This window comes from Carassius gibelio, chromosome B22 (assembly GCF_023724105.1).
Source record: "Carassius gibelio isolate Cgi1373 ecotype wild population from Czech Republic chromosome B22, carGib1.2-hapl.c, whole genome shotgun sequence".
In the NCBI taxonomy this organism is placed as follows: Eukaryota; Metazoa; Chordata; class Actinopteri; order Cypriniformes; family Cyprinidae; genus Carassius; species Carassius gibelio.
The window spans coordinates 42,904,505-42,921,634 of NC_068417.1; the positions used below are offsets into that span (position 1 = coordinate 42,904,505).

Genomic DNA, 17,130 nt, shown 5'->3' on the forward strand with positions numbered 1-17,130 from the left:
AGAGACTGCCTAGGAATACCAGGTGCTTTAAGCTTTTGGGTTTTCTTTCCTACTTATATAATGTACTGGCGATAAGATTGGCTGTTCTTTAAATAGCCCTCTCTTCAATCAATCAATCAATCACCTTTATTTATATAGTGCTTTAAACAAAATACATTGCGTCAAAGCACTGAACAACATTCATTTGGAAAACAGTGTCTCAATAATGCAAAATGATAGTTAAAGGCAGTTCATCATTGAATTCAGCTATGTCATCTCTGTTCAGTTGAAATAGTGTCTGTTTTTATTTGCAATCAAGTCAATGATATCGCTGTAGATGAAGTGACCCCAACTAAGCAAGCCAGAGGCGACAGCGGCAAGGAACCGAAACTCCATCGGTGACAGAATGGAGAAAAAAACCTTGGGAGAAACCAGGCTCAGTTGGGGGGTCAGTTCTCCTCTGACCAGACGAAAACCAGTAGTTCAATTCCAGGCTGCAGCAAAGTCAGATTGTGCAGAAGAATCATCTGTTTCCTGTGGTCTTGTCCTGGTGCTCCTCTGAGACAAGGTCTTTACAGGGGATCTGTATCTGGGGCTCTAGTTGTCCTGGTCTCCGCTGTCTTTCAGGGCAGTAGAGGTCCTTTCTAGGTGCTGATCCACCATCTGGTCTGGATACGTACTGGATCCGGGTCACTGCAGTGACCCTCTGATCTGGACACAGACTGGATCTCGTGGCCACGGTGACCTCGGAACAAGAGAGAAACAGACAAATATTAGCGTAGATGCCATTCTTCTAATGATGTAGAAAGTACGGTGTTATGTGAAGTGTTTCCGGTTCCGGTTTACCTAATTAATGCAGCCTAAAAATCCTTTAACGGATTTGGATATTAAAAGCATATTAGTATGTTATGTGTATGCCAGGTTAAAGAGATGGGTCTTTAATCTAGATTTAAACTGCAAGAGTGTGTCTGCCTCCCGAACAATGTTAGGTGGGTTATTCCAGAGTTTAGGCGCCAAATAGGAAAAGGATCTGCCGCCCGCAGTTGATTTTGATATTCTAGGTATTATCAAATTGCCTGAGTTTTGAGAACGTAGCGGACGTAGAGGAGTATAATGTAAAAGGAGCTCATTCAAATACCGAGGTGCTAAACCATTCAGGGCTTTATAAGTAATAAGCAATATTTTAAAATCTATACGATGTTTGATAGGGAGCCAGTGCAGTGTGGACAGGACCGGGCTAATATGGTCATACTTCCTGGTTCTAGTAAGAACTCTTGCTGCTGCATTTTGGACTAGCTGTAGTTTGTTTACCAAGCGTGCAGAACAACCACCCAATAAAGCATTACAATAGTCTAACCTTGAAGTCATAAATGCATGGATTAACATTTCTGCATTTGACATTGAGAGCATAGGCCGTAATTTAGATATATTTTTGAGATGGAAAAATGCAGTTTTACAAATGCTAGAAACGTGTCTTTCTAAGGAAAGATTGCGATCAAGTAGCACACCTAGGTTCCTAACTGATGACGAAGAATTGACAGAGCAACCATCAAGTCTTAGACAGTGTTCTAGGTTATTACAAGCAGAGTTTTTAGGCCCTATGATTAACACCTCTGTTTTTTCTGAATTTAGCAGTAAGAAATTACTCGTCATCCAATTTTTTATATCGACTATGCATTCCATTAGTTTTTCAAATTGGTGTGTTTCACCAGGCTGCGAGGAAATATAGAGCTGCGTATCATCAGCATAACAGTGAAAGCTAACACCATGTTTCCTGATGATATCTCCCAAGGGTAGCATATAAAGCGTGAAGAGTAGCGGCCCTAGTACTGAGCCTTGAGGTACTCCATACTGCACTTGTGATCGATATGATACATCTTCATTCACTGCTACGAACTGATGGCGGTCATATAAGTACGATTTAAACCATGCTAATGCACTTCCACTGATGCCAACAAAGTGTTCAAGTCTATGCAAAAGAATGTTGTGGTCAATTGTGTCAAACGCAGCACTAAGATCCAATAAAACTAATAGAGAGATACACCCACGATCAGATGATAAGAGCAGATCATTTGTAACTCTAAGGAGAGCAGTCTCAGTACTATGATACGGTCTAAATCCTGACTGGAAATCCTCACATATACCATTATTCTCTAAGAAGGAATATAATTGTGAGGATACCACCTTTTCTAGTATCTTGGACAGAAAAGGGAGATTCGAGATTGGTCTATAACTAACAAGTTCTCTGGGGTCAAGTTGTGGCTTTTTTATGAGAGGCTTAATAACAGCCAGTTTGAAGGTTTTGGGGACATATCCTAATGACAATGAGGAATTAATAATAGTCAGAAGAGGACCTATGACTTCTGGAAGCACCTCTTTTAAGAGCTTAGATGGTATAGGGTCTAACATACATGTTGTTGGTTTAAATGATTTAACAAGTTTATACAATTCTTCCTCTCCTATAGTAGAGAATGAGTGGAACTGTTCCTCAGGGGGTCTATAGTGCACTGTCTGATGTGATACGGTAGCTGACGGCTGAATGGTTGCAATTTTATCTCTAATAGTATCGATTTTAGAAGTAAAGTAGTTCATAAAGTCATTACTGTTGTGGTGTTGGGAAATGTCAACACTTGTTGAGGCTTTATTTTTCGTTAATTTAGCCACTGTATTGAATAAATACCTGGGGTTATGTTTGTTTTCTTCTAAAAGAGAAGAAAAGTAATCAGATCTAGCAGGTTTTAATGCTTTTCTATAGGATATGCTACTTTCCCGTCAAGCAATACGAAATACCTCTAGTTTTGTTTTCCTCCAGCTGCGCTCCATTTTTCGGGCTGCTCTCTTTAGGGTGCGAGTATGCTCATTATACCATGGTGTCAAACTGTTTTCCTTAACCTTCCTTAAGCGTAAAGGAGCAACTGTATTTAAAGTGCTAGAAAAGAGAGAGTCCATAGTTTCTGTTACATCATCAAGTTGTTCTGAGGTTTTGGATATGCTAAGGAATTTGGATACATCAGGAAGATAACTTAAAAAGCAGTCTTTTGTGGTAGAAGTGATGGTTCTTCGATACTTGTAACAAGAAGTAGAATTTACAATTTTGGCTATATGAAGTTTACACAGAACTAAATAATGATCTGAGATATCATCACTTGGCTGAATAATTTCAACACTATCAACATCAATTCCATGTGACAGTATTAAATCTAGAGTATGATTTCGACAATGAGTAGGTCCTGAAACATGTTGTCTAACACCAATAGAGTTCAGAATGTCTATAAATGCTGATCCCAATGCGTCTTTTTCATTATCGACATGGATATTAAAATCACCAACTATTAAGACTTTATCTGCAGCCAGAACTAACTCGGATGTAAAATCACCAAACTCTTTAATAAAGTCTGTATGGTGCCCTGGTGGCCTGTATACAGTAGCCAGTACAAACATAACAGGGGATTTATCATTAACATTGGTTTCTCTGGATAATGTTATATGAAGCACCATTACTTCAAACGAGTTATACTTGAAGCCTGCCCTCTGAGAAATCCTAAAAACGTTGTTATAAATTGAAGCAACTCCTCCCCCTTTGCCTTTTAAACGCGGCTCATGTTTATAACAGTAATCTTGGGGGGTGGACTCATTTAAAATAATGTAATCATCAGGTTTTAGCCAAGTTTCTGTCAAACAGAGCACATCTATATTATGATCAGTTATCATATTATTTACAAAAAGTGTTTTCGTAGAAATGGATCTGATAATCAATAAGCCAATCTTTATCATTTGTTTATCCATATTGCATTTGTTTTTTATTTGTTGAACCTCAATTAAATTGTTAACCTTAACTTGGTTTGGACATTTTTTGTATTTTCTAGTTCGGGGAACAGACACAGTCTCTATAGTGTGATATCTAGGTGAAAGAGTCTCTATGTGCTGAGAATTAACTGACCTCTGTGACGGGAGGCAGCTAGCAGACGGTCGGTTTAGCCAGTCTGTCTGCTTCCTGACCTGGGCCCCAGTTAGTCAAGTATAAACACTAAGACTATTTGCCATATTTCTAGACAGAAGAGCAGCACCACTTCTTCAGCAGCACTCTTTGCAGCAGACTTCGCTTACGGCCATACCAACCTGGCTATGCCCGATCTCGTCTGATCTCGGAAGCTAAGCAGGTTTGGGCCTGGTTAGTACTTGGATGGGAGACCGCCTGGGAATACCTGGTGCTGTAAGCTTTTTGGAAATTTTTCACTTAGTATATAATAATTTTGCCAAAAAATAGAGTCAATGCCGATCTCTGAATATTAGCAGGTTTGGGCCTGGTTAGTACATGGATGGGAGACTGCCTGGGAATACCAGGTGCTGTAAGCTTTTTGGACATTTTTCACTTAGTATATAATAATTTTGCCAAAAAATAGAGTCAATGCCGATCTCTGAATATTTGCAGGTTTGGGCCTGGTTAGTACATGGATGGGAGACTGCCTGGGAATACCAGGTGCTTTAATCTTTTTGGAAAATTTCACGAATTATATAATAATCTTTCATTAAAAAAAAAAAAAAAAAGTCAATGCCCGATCTCTGAATCTTAGCAGGTTTAGGTCTGGTTAGTACTTTTATGAGAGACTGCCTAGGAATACCAGGTGCTTTAAGCTTTTGGGTTTTCTTTCCTACTTATATAATGTACTGGCGATAAGATTGGCTGTTCTTTAAATAGCCCTCTCTTTGCAGCAGACTTCGCTTACGGCCATACCAACCTGGCTATGCCCGATCTCGTCTGATCTCGGAAGCTAAGCAGGTTTGGGCCTGGTTAGTACATGGATGGGAGACTGCCTGGGAATACCAGGTGCTGTAAGCTTTTTGGACATTTTTCACTTAGTATATAATAATTGTTGCGTTCACTATGTCACGGGTGTTCGTAATGTAACGCAGGATAATAGGTGGGAGGTTTCACTTACCTGATTGAAGCATGGACCAGTCAAATCCCAAACAGGTGTGTTAAATCCAGTAATGAATGAGCGCGGGCTATAAGTGGGAGCGAGTATTCATTTTGGCATGTTGTCTCGTCAGGAGAGATGCGCCACCGGTAAGCTGCTGTTTTTATCCATTGAGTTTGTTGTCTGTTGCGTTACTGCTGTGCTGCCGTTATATGTGCGCGGTTTGTATAATTGATAACTGTTACTTTGGTCACGCTGATAAAACCTTGTGTGCGATCTGATGTTTAATATTGTCGGCTCGATAGTATCCGTGGCTATAAAAAGGCAAATGTTTGAAATTGGAGCGTTTCACTGTCACACAAGTTACTTCCTGTTTGCGGTGCTGGATGGGTAATGTAGTTGATCACTTTACATTTTGTAATGGATTACTATGCTCAGCGATGCCACTTAGAACTACACTCACTGTTTTTCACTTTGAGCCAACAGACTGAGAACGCTATTGGTTTAATGTGTAACATTGACATTGTATATTTGGTGTGTGTGAAGTTGTTGCATTTCTGTGTTAATATGCATGTGCTTAGTATTTAAACTAAATGGCTACACAAAGTATATTATGATATTTATAAGATTAAATACTGACTATATTGAAATTTATATTTTATTTATATTTGTATATATTATATTATGTAATCTATATTTATATTTAGATTTTATGGTTATCAGTATTGTTTACATTATAACCTCTCTATTTCTCCAGGTTTATAACCTGCTGCTGATATTTGTGGACTAATCAACTGTAATTAAAAATGAACCAAGAATAAATAAAATCCACTACGAGTTGTAACAACGTGTCCTCTCCTGACGCCCCGTTCGGTGGGGATATTCTTAAAGAACCGAACAGTTATAAACCGCGGCCCACTGCACTGGATTGAATGCAGCAAAAAAACAGCCACGGACTGCTTCATTAAGGAAGCTCAATCAACCCAGGATCAGCTGGCCTCTCACTTCTTTGACTGACCCCAAGTTTATCATTAATCAAACTGCCCGTTGATCAAGGATAAAGGAGCTCGTGTGCACATTGGCATTGACGTCTCTCCAGTCAACACAAAGGGAGTAACAATGGCAGACTTGGAAAAGCTTAAAAGTGTGCGATCAAGAGCACAGGCTTCATTCACCAAAAGGGCTCATACTCTCACCAAACCGGGACTCTTGGAACCGACTGAAGTTCTCAGTGAATGGAAGATTTTCAGGACAGACTTTTTTAAAGTCATAGATGCGGGACATGAGTATGCTGAAGCCCTGAGAGAGTCAACGGATGAGGAGGTCATAGAATCTGCAAACCAAATTGATGAAAAGACAGCGGAGTGTGAGAACAGGTTCCTCGAGGTAAAGAATGCCTCCCAGGAAACCTTTTGGACCAGCTATGCAGAGGAGGTGTTTTTTAAGCAGGTCAAAACAGCTGAGTCGGCCATCACTCAGGCAGAGGAAGAGGAAGTTAACCCTCGGAAGTCAGTCAAGGACCGTAGGCTAAGAAATAGAGGTCTTGAGAGAGAGGTCATTGAACTCAGAGAAATGCTAGTAGAGTGGAAGGAGTTGGTTCCTGGTTCGAGGGCATTAGATCTCAGGACACGCCACAAGACACTAAAGAAGAGGGTCCTGGCGTTGTCTGACAAACTGGAGGAGGACGAAGCAGACCAAGTGAAGGGTAGAGAAAGAAACCTGGAAGATGAAAGCAGCGCGGTTGGTGATCCGATACGAGATGCTCCTTTCATCTCTCTCCCTGACATATTTGCCGATCGCCAGCTGAAGCCCAAAACGTATGCGGGGGCATTGAACATGAACACACGGCCCCTCTCACAGCAGAGCAGCCCGGAAAGGACCAAAGGAAACTTTAATCTCAAGCCTCAAATCAGCCTTGAAAGAGCACGGCTACCGACTTTCTCTGGTGACATGAGGGACTATTACCGCTGGAAGACTGAGTGGGAGGACCTACAAGAATTGGGTAACCCACAAGGTGTGGAATGTATAAAAAAGTTCCACTTATTAAATAGTCTCCACGAAAAGGTCAAGAAGGATCTCGTCCTATCTAGCTGTGGATCCGCCGACGATATGTTCAGGCTGCTGGACAGCAAATATGGGAACAAAGCAAAAATAGTCCTAATGATCACCAGCGAAGTCCAGTCTCTTCCCCCTGTTAAAGGAAACAATCCAAGAAGAACCATTGAACTGATCCAGGCTGTTGAAAGAGCACTGTACAACCTCCAGATTCTTGGTGAAGAGGATGCCGTGAAGAACCGTGTTGTTGCTCAATCTCTTGAAAGCAAGCTTCCCAGTTCACTCAAGAAGGAGTGGATTATGCACAAAACTGACCCAGCAAACAGGTTCTCTCCAAAGTATCATTTTGATTGCCTCCTAGGATTCTTGAAAAGGCAAGAGGAGATTCTTGAGGAATTGGATCAGTTGGAGCCAAGCCCTGTGGACAAAGGCCCTGTGGAAAAGGGTGCTGCAGACTACCCAGATAAGAGAGGGAGGAAGGCTTTTACTAAATCCACAGCAGGTCAGAAGGACGACTATCCCAGCTGTACTGTCTGTGAAGATGACTCCCATGCTGGCAAGCTATTTGCGTGCAAGATTTTCAGGGAGCAAGATCTCTTAAGAAAAAGGGCCCATGTGAAGAAGCTAGGGTTGTGCTCCAAGTGTTTGAGGCCCCACCCCAAGGATGGTAAAGGATGCACACCCAGATACCTCTGCCCAAAAGTAGACTGTCGGAAAGGAGGGGTGTCGGACCACAATTACCTTCTGTGTCCTAAGCTACCGACTCCAAAGAAGGACTACAGCAGTGAGGAGCAGAGTACCATAAAAATTGGAGGAAAGAAACTTGGCCTAACCAACAAACAAGAGGAGTTTCTGGCAGAACTTACTCCAGAACAAAGAGAGAAATACAAGAATGCATTCTCAAACAAAATATCATCAACTGTATGTGCCAAGACTGGAGATGCACTGCAAGAACATCCAGTGGTGATGATGCTGATGGAAGTGACGACAAACTCGGGTTGCCTTATTGGCTCCCTAATCGACCTCGCATCTGATACCAATTATATCACCAATGAAACTGCCGATCAACTTGGACTGTGCGGTGAGAACATCAGGCTTATAGTCCATGGAATCGGGGGAATGAAGAAGACTGTCCTGACCAAAAGATATTCCCTGCGGCTGAAGGTGAAGACATCCAAGGGAAAAGTGGCAGAGCATAGAATTCTCTGCTATGGCCTGGAAAACATAGCCGAAGTGACTCAATCAGTCACTGCCGAGCAACTGCAGAAGTTTTTCCCAAATGTACCCAGAGACGAACTGGTCCGTCCCACAAAGATTGACCTTCTTATCAGTCATCGGGAAGGTCGTCTTGTTCCCCAGCCAATCAGGATTGTGGAAGACCTCGTTCTCTGGGACGGTCCCCTAGGAAAGACCTTTGGTTGAACCCATCCCGATCTCATTGAGACAGTTGACATGGCCGTGTACTGCTCCGAGACTCACCTTGCGAGAACCATGAGATCAGCCTCGATGGCGTATAAAGAGACCATCATACCTCGGGAAGAGGAAGGAAATGCGCTTGTCCGGAGCACAGCAACAGCCAACAAAGACGTCTTCGAGTGGTTCAGGAGGGGCAGCATCGTAGCTGCGTGCAGTCCCCAATGTGGTGGCTGCAAGTGTGGTAGGTGCCCCCCTGGAGGAAAAGAAATGACCCTTAAGGAAGAGCGGGACCTGGAAAAGATAAAAGAATGCCTAACATACGTGCTGGCGGACAAACACAGCAACTCTCCCCACTGGGACGCAGCTTATCCCTGGAAGAAAGACCACACAGCACTGCCAAACAATCGGCAGGCAGTGGAGGCGACCTTCAGAAACACTGAGAAACGTCTGGAGAAAGATCCTGTGTGGAAGGCTGCATACAAAGAACAAATACATGAAATGGTTTCAAGAGGGGCTGCTGCAAAACTCACAAGGGAGGAAATTAACAACTGGGAAGGACCTAAATGGTACATCAGCCATCTGGTTGCACCAACCCTCACTCCTCCTCAACCCCTGTGAGAATTGTGTGGAATAGTAGCCAAGAGTTCTGAGGCATAAGTCTAAATGATCTCCTTCACAAGGGTCCTGATGTACTCAATTCCATCAGAGGTGTCCTTCTGAGGTTCAGGAGTGGACTCCATGCCACACTAGGCGATGTAAAAAAGATGTATAACTCAGTGTGGCTGAAAGATGATGAAGTTCACCTCCACCGCTTTCTCTGGAGAGACTTCCCTGAGGACAACATTGAGGAGTTTGCAGTCGTCAGAGTAAATATCGGCGATTAAACCAGCAGGATGTATTGCCCAAGTTGCAATGAAAGAGACAGCCAACCTTCCTCAGTTTGCTGATATGATTGAAGAACGGCGAGCTCTGACTGAGGACAGCTATGTGGATGACATCCTGACCTCACATGATGACCTCAAGACACTGGAGAGGATCACCAAAGGGGTGGAGGAGATTTTGAGAGCGGGAGGCTTCTTCCTGAAACCATGGGTTCTGTCACGCCAAAGTGGGAGGAGTGGAGCCCCTTCTGAAACAACTGTACCCACGACCCTCGTACTGCCCAACCAAATGCATGATGGGGAGAACAAAGCGCTTGGGGTCGGTTACGAACCTGAGACAGACAAGCTCCGGTTGCTAACTTCTATCAACTTCTCTAAGAAAAGAGGGAAAATGAGGACAGGATTTAATCTGAGCATGGAGGATGTCAGGGAAGGAACACCAAATCCCCTTAACCGACGCATACTTCTTAGCCAGATTGCCGCATTATACGACCCGGTTGGTCTTGCCTCACCAGCCAAACAGAGGGGAGTGATGTTGGTACGAGAATCATTCCAGGAAGCTGGCAAGGACAACCTATTTAAAGACACATGGGATGCCCCTCTCTCACTGAAACTTAGAGAAGCCGCAATAACGCTCTTTGAAGAATTTGTGAGACTTGGCCAGGTAAGGTTTGAGAGAAGCCTCACGCCTCCTGGAGCCATAGGCCCACCGACAGGGATCACGTTCTCAGATGGAAGCGAATCCTCCTATGGAGCCGTACTCTACCTGCGGTGGGAGAACCAAGACAAGGTTGTAATGAAGTTGGTGGAATCCAAGGCTAAACTGACCCCTCTCGACCAAAAAGGAGATGTGATCAAAGCAGAACTCTGTGGCGCGGTCTTCGCTACCCGCCTAAAAAAGTATTTTGAGAAGCACTGCCACATTAAAGTTAAGCAATGGATTCACTTTGTGGACAGCCAAACAATCCTGGCAGCCATCCAAAAGGACAGCTACGGCTTCCAGACCTTTTTCGCAAATCGAATCGGTGAGATTCAGAAAGCCGGACATGTGGAAGATTGGAGGTGGATTTAAGGCAGACGAAACATTGCTGACATTCTTAACAGAGGTGCAACTCCGGAGGAACTTGATGAAGGGTCAGAATGGCAGCAAGGCCCTGAGGTCCTGAAATGGCCTAAGACCGACTGGCCTATGAAGATGGCCAGTGAGATTACACCCTCTGCTGCTGAAGATGTGGGAAAACTTCAGCGGAAAGCCTTCTCAGCTGTGATTACCAGGGCCCAGTCAAAAGAAAGAACTGACCTTAACGGGCCTGACATCAATGCGGACCTCAGACATGGAGTCAACGGTAGATCAACATCACCAGCTGTCTCGGGTGCAACATCAGTGGCAGACAGACAGAGAAGGCCCTGGGCGATTGGTTTGGTACGCCTTGTGAAACCTCAACGCTTCAGTTCTCTGTCTAAGCTGTGTGGTTCCATAGCCTGGACTCGAAGGCCTGCAGAAACCTGGCTGAGAAAATGCCAGGCACCTGACTCATCAAAGTGGGAGGCAAACTGCTCTGTCTTGTCAACTGAGGAGAGAGCGCAAGCTTTCCAAGACCTGGTCCTCGCAGCCCAAGATGGCAGTCAGTTCCTGGACTCAACACTGAACCGCTTGGTGGTCCACAAAGACGAGAGCACAGGAATCCTTCTCTGTGGAGGACGAATACAGTCCTGGAAAGAAGATGGAACAGCTGTTCCTTTAATTCCATTTCGTTCATGGCTCGCAACACTACTGTCAAGAGAAGCTCATGACGAGAACCATGAAGGTGTTGCTGCCACGCTTCTGCGCACCAGGAGGAAGGCATGGATTGTGCAAGGTCGGAGGATAGTAAAGAAAGTTGCAAACAACTGTATTACATGTCGCAAACTGAAAGGGAAGATGTGCCAGCAGATGATGAGTGATCTGCCGCCAGAACGCTCACAGCGTGCTAACCCATTTGAGTATACCACACTAGACCTCTTTGGCCCCTTTGAAATCAAGGATGCTGTCAAGAAAAGAACAGGAAAAAAAGTTTGGGGCATAGTATTCTGTTGCATGGCATCAAGGGCAGTCCATGTGGACCTCGTTGATGACCAATCATCTGAAAGCTTTCTCCAAACTTACTCCCGCTTTGTAGCATTGAGAGGCAATCCCAGAAAATTGTGGTCAGATAGAGGAACCAATTTCATTGGAGCTAAACCTGCCCTACAAGATTTGCATAGGTACTTAGCTACCTTACGGGAAGCATCCATAGAGGACAAAGCCGCCAAGAATGGGACAGTGTGGGCATGGAACTTTCATCCGGCTGACGCACCTCATCGCAACGGGTCTGCGGAAGCTGCAGTTAAGCTCATAAAAAGGGCTCTCACTAGCCTCGGAGGGACAACAAGCTCGCTCACCTGGGGTGAGCTCCAAACCCTCTTCTACCAGGCAGCTAACCTCACAAATGAAAGGCCGATTGACGCTAGGGCACAAGAACAAGAAGACTCTACAGAGTATTTGACCCCCAATACTCTGCTTCTCGGGAGGACCAGGCAAGGGGGAGATACAGGAGGAATTGACTTGTGCACCCATCCCTGGCGCCGTTTCAGATCCATCCAGATTGGTGTGGATATGTTCTGGAAGAAGTGGAGTGAACTGGCCGGACCTAATTTATTCATTCGGCCAAAGTGGCACCAGACCCAAAGAAATGTAGCGATAGGTGACATTGTTTGGATTGCTGATCAAAACGCACTGCGAGGGCAATTCCGGCTCGGACGGATCCAGGCTGTGTACCCTGACAAGAAAGGACTTGTGAGAGACGCAGACGTTAAGACGTGTGCAGGCCCCCCTGCCTCCCTTATAGTTGGGCAACTGAAGAGGAATACTCAGCAGTTGACGTCAGTCATCCTACGGCGAGACGTGAGGAGACTGGTAGTCCTCATCCCTGTGGAAGACCAGTGACTCCTAGACCTCGTCTCTTTGGCCACCAGTTCTCCAGGCGCTGCCTAAACACCCAAACCCCAATTATGAAGGCATTACCTCAGGATACCTCTTTCTCTCTTTTTTTTTTTTTTTTTTTTTCACTGGTTGGTATGCTTCTATGCTGCCTTCACCACCACTTGCACCACCATTCACGAAGAATGAAGAGTACATACCCCATATGACCAAACCTGGCAGAACACCACACATCTGTCAGGGGAGGTGTCTGAACAATGACAATGGTGTCCTATTCTTCATGAAAAAAAAAACAAACAAAAAAAAAAAACAAAGGATATATATGTGGTGTAATGTTTTGCCTGTGACCGCCTTAAATCACATGATCAGTCGGTCAAGTGGGAGGTGTTGCGTTCACTATGTCACGGGTGTTCGTAATGTAACGCAGGATAATAGGTGGGAGGTTTCACTTACCTGATTGAAGCATGGACCAGTCAAATCCCAAACAGGTGTGTTAAATCCAGTAATGAATGAGCGCGGGCTATAAGTGGGAGCGAGTATTCATTTTGGCATGTTGTCTCGTCAGGAGAGATGCGCCACCGGTAAGCTGCTGTTTTTATCCATTGAGTTTGTTGTCTGTTGCGTTACTGCTGTGCTGCCGTTATATGTGCGCGGTTTGTATAATTGATAACTGTTACTTTGGTCACGCTGATAAAACCTTGTGTGCGATCTGATGTTTAATATTGTCGGCTCGATAGTATCCGTGGCTATAAAAAGGCAAATGTTTGAAATTGGAGCGTTTCACTGTCACACAAGTTACTTCCTGTTTGCGGTGCTGGATGGGTAATGTAGTTGATCACTTTACATTTTGTAATGGATTACTATGCTCAGCGATGCCACTTAGAACTACACTCACTGTTTTTCACTTTGAGCCAACAGACTGAGAACGCTATTGGTTTAATGTGTAACATTGACATTGTATATTTGGTGTGTGTGAAGTTGTTGCATTTCTGTGTTAATATGCATGTGCTTAGTATTTAAACTAAATGGCTACACAAAGTATATTATGATATTTATAAGATTAAATACTGACTATATTGAAATTTATATTTTATTTATATTTGTATATATTATATTATGTAATCTATATTTATATTTAGATTTTATGGTTATCAGTATTGTTTACATTATAACCTCTCTATTTCTCCAGGTTTATAACCTGCTGCTGATATTTGTGGACTAATCAACTGTAATTAAAAATGAACCAAGAATAAATAAAATCCACTACGAGTTGTAACAACGTGTCCTCTCCTGACGCCCCGTTCGGTGGGGATATTCTTAAAGAACCGAACAGTTATAAACCGCGGCCCACTGCACTGGATTGAATGCAGCAAAAAAACAGCCACGGACTGCTTCATTAAGGAAGCTCAATCAACCCAGGATCAGCTGGCCTCTCACTTCTTTGACTGACCCCAAGTTTATCATTAATCAAACTGCCCGTTGATCAAGGATAAAGGAGCTCGTGTGCACATTGGCATTGACGTCTCTCCAGTCAACACAAAGGGAGTAACAATGGCAGACTTGGAAAAGCTTAAAAGTGTGCGATCAAGAGCACAGGCTTCATTCACCAAAAGGGCTCATACTCTCACCAAACCGGGACTCTTGGAACCGACTGAAGTTCTCAGTGAATGGAAGATTTTCAGGACAGACTTTTTTAAAGTCATAGATGCGGGACATGAGTATGCTGAAGCCCTGAGAGAGTCAACGGATGAGGAGGTCATAGAATCTGCAAACCAAATTGATGAAAAGACAGCGGAGTGTGAGAACAGGTTCCTCGAGGTAAAGAATGCCTCCCAGGAAACCTTTTGGACCAGCTATGCAGAGGAGGTGTTTTTTAAGCAGGTCAAAACAGCTGAGTCGGCCATCACTCAGGCAGAGGAAGAGGAAGTTAACCCTCGGAAGTCAGTCAAGGACCGTAGGCTAAGAAATAGAGGTCTTGAGAGAGAGGTCATTGAACTCAGAGAAATGCTAGTAGAGTGGAAGGAGTTGGTTCCTGGTTCGAGGGCATTAGATCTCAGGACACGCCACAAGACACTAAAGAAGAGGGTCCTGGCGTTGTCTGACAAACTGGAGGAGGACGAAGCAGACCAAGTGAAGGGTAGAGAAAGAAACCTGGAAGATGAAAGCAGCGCGGTTGGTGATCCGATACGAGATGCTCCTTTCATCTCTCTCCCTGACATATTTGCCGATCGCCAGCTGAAGCCCAAAACGTATGCGGGGGCATTGAACATGAACACACGGCCCCTCTCACAGCAGAGCAGCCCGGAAAGGACCAAAGGAAACTTTAATCTCAAGCCTCAAATCAGCCTTGAAAGAGCACGGCTACCGACTTTCTCTGGTGACATGAGGGACTATTACCGCTGGAAGACTGAGTGGGAGGACCTACAAGAATTGGGTAACCCACAAGGTGTGGAATGTATAAAAAAGTTCCACTTATTAAATAGTCTCCACGAAAAGGTCAAGAAGGATCTCGTCCTATCTAGCTGTGGATCCGCCGACGATATGTTCAGGCTGCTGGACAGCAAATATGGGAACAAAGCAAAAATAGTCCTAATGATCACCAGCGAAGTCCAGTCTCTTCCCCCTGTTAAAGGAAACAATCCAAGAAGAACCATTGAACTGATCCAGGCTGTTGAAAGAGCACTGTACAACCTCCAGATTCTTGGTGAAGAGGATGCCGTGAAGAACCGTGTTGTTGCTCAATCTCTTGAAAGCAAGCTTCCCAGTTCACTCAAGAAGGAGTGGATTATGCACAAAACTGACCCAGCAAACAGGTTCTCTCCAAAGTATCATTTTGATTGCCTCCTAGGATTCTTGAAAAGGCAAGAGGAGATTCTTGAGGAATTGGATCAGTTGGAGCCAAGCCCTGTGGACAAAGGCCCTGTGGAAAAGGGTGCTGCAGACTACCCAGATAAGAGAGGGAGGAAGGCTTTTACTAAATCCACAGCAGGTCAGAAGGACGACTATCCCAGCTGTACTGTCTGTGAAGATGACTCCCATGCTGGCAAGCTATTTGCGTGCAAGATTTTCAGGGAGCAAGATCTCTTAAGAAAAAGGGCCCATGTGAAGAAGCTAGGGTTGTGCTCCAAGTGTTTGAGGCCCCACCCCAAGGATGGTAAAGGATGCACACCCAGATACCTCTGCCCAAAAGTAGACTGTCGGAAAGGAGGGGTGTCGGACCACAATTACCTTCTGTGTCCTAAGCTACCGACTCCAAAGAAGGACTACAGCAGTGAGGAGCAGAGTACCATAAAAATTGGAGGAAAGAAACTTGGCCTAACCAACAAACAAGAGGAGTTTCTGGCAGAACTTACTCCAGAACAAAGAGAGAAATACAAGAATGCATTCTCAAACAAAATATCATCAACTGTATGTGCCAAGACTGGAGATGCACTGCAAGAACATCCAGTGGTGATGATGCTGATGGAAGTGACGACAAACTCGGGTTGCCTTATTGGCTCCCTAATCGACCTCGCATCTGATACCAATTATATCACCAATGAAACTGCCGATCAACTTGGACTGTGCGGTGAGAACATCAGGCTTATAGTCCATGGAATCGGGGGAATGAAGAAGACTGTCCTGACCAAAAGATATTCCCTGCGGCTGAAGGTGAAGACATCCAAGGGAAAAGTGGCAGAGCATAGAATTCTCTGCTATGGCCTGGAAAACATCGCCGAAGTGACTCAATCAGTCACTGCCGAGCAACTGCAGAAGTTTTTCCCAAATGTACCCAGAGACGAACTGGTCCGTCCCACAAAGATTGACCTTCTTATCAGTCATCGGGAAGGTCGTCTTGTTCCCCAGCCAATCAGGATTGTGGAAGACCTCGTTCTCTGGGACGGTCCCCTAGGAAAGACCTTTGGTTGAACCCATCCCGATCTCATTGAGACAGTTGACATGGCCGTGTACTGCTCCGAGACTCACCTTGCGAGAACCATGAGATCAGCCTCGATGGCGTATAAAGAGACCATCATACCTCGGGAAGAGGAAGGAAATGCGCTTGTCCGGAGCACAGCAACAGCCAACAAAGACGTCTTCGAGTGGTTCAGGAGGGGCAGCATCGTAGCTGCGTGCAGTCCCCAATGTGGTGGCTGCAAGTGTGGTAGGTGCCCCCCTGGAGGAAAAGAAATGACCCTTAAGGAAGAGCGGGACCTGGAAAAGATAAAAGAATGCCTAACATACGTGCTGGCGGACAAACACAGCAACTCTCCCCACTGGGACGCAGCTTATCCCTGGAAGAAAGACCACACAGCACTGCCAAACAATCGGCAGGCAGTGGAGGCGACCTTCAGAAACACTGAGAAACGTCTGGAGAAAGATCCTGTGTGGAAGGCTGCATACAAAGAACAAATACATGAAATGGTTTCAAGAGGGGCTGCTGCAAAACTCACAAGGGAGGAAATTAACAACTGGGAAGGACCTAAATGGTACATCAGCCATCTGGTTGCACCAACCCTCACTCCTCCTCAACCCCTGTGAGAATTGTGTGGAATAGTAGCCAAGAGTTCTGAGGCATAAGTCTAAATGATCTCCTTCACAAGGGTCCTGATGTACTCAATTCCATCAGAGGTGTCCTTCTGAGGTTCAGGAGTGGACTCCATGCCACACTAGGCGATGTAAAAAAGATGTATAACTCAGTGTGGCTGAAAGATGATGAAGTTCACCTCCACCGCTTTCTCTGGAGAGACTTCCCTGAGGACAACATTGAGGAGTTTGCAGTCGTCAGAGTAAATATCGGCGATTAAACCAGCAGGATGTATTGCCCAAGTTGCAATGAAAGAGACAGCCAACCTTCCTCAGTTTGCTGATATGATTGAAGAACGGCGAGCTCTGACTGAGGACAGCTATGTGGATGACATCCTGACCTCACATGATGACC

At 44.7% G+C, this 17,130-nt stretch overlaps 2 non-coding genes across 2 annotated transcripts; both read left to right on the plus strand.

The window, feature by feature from the left end:
• Positions 1-4,080: 4,080 nt before the first annotated feature.
• On the plus strand, positions 4,081-4,199 carry LOC127988757 (5S ribosomal RNA). Its single transcript, XR_008161915.1, has one exon. It is a non-coding gene; the product is annotated as a 5S ribosomal RNA (ribosomal RNA).
• A 501-nt stretch (positions 4,200-4,700) lies between these two features.
• LOC128002675 (5S ribosomal RNA) lies at positions 4,701-4,819 on the plus strand. The gene has a single exon (XR_008175418.1). It is a non-coding gene; the product is annotated as a 5S ribosomal RNA (ribosomal RNA).
• Positions 4,820-17,130: the final 12,311 nt, after the last annotated feature.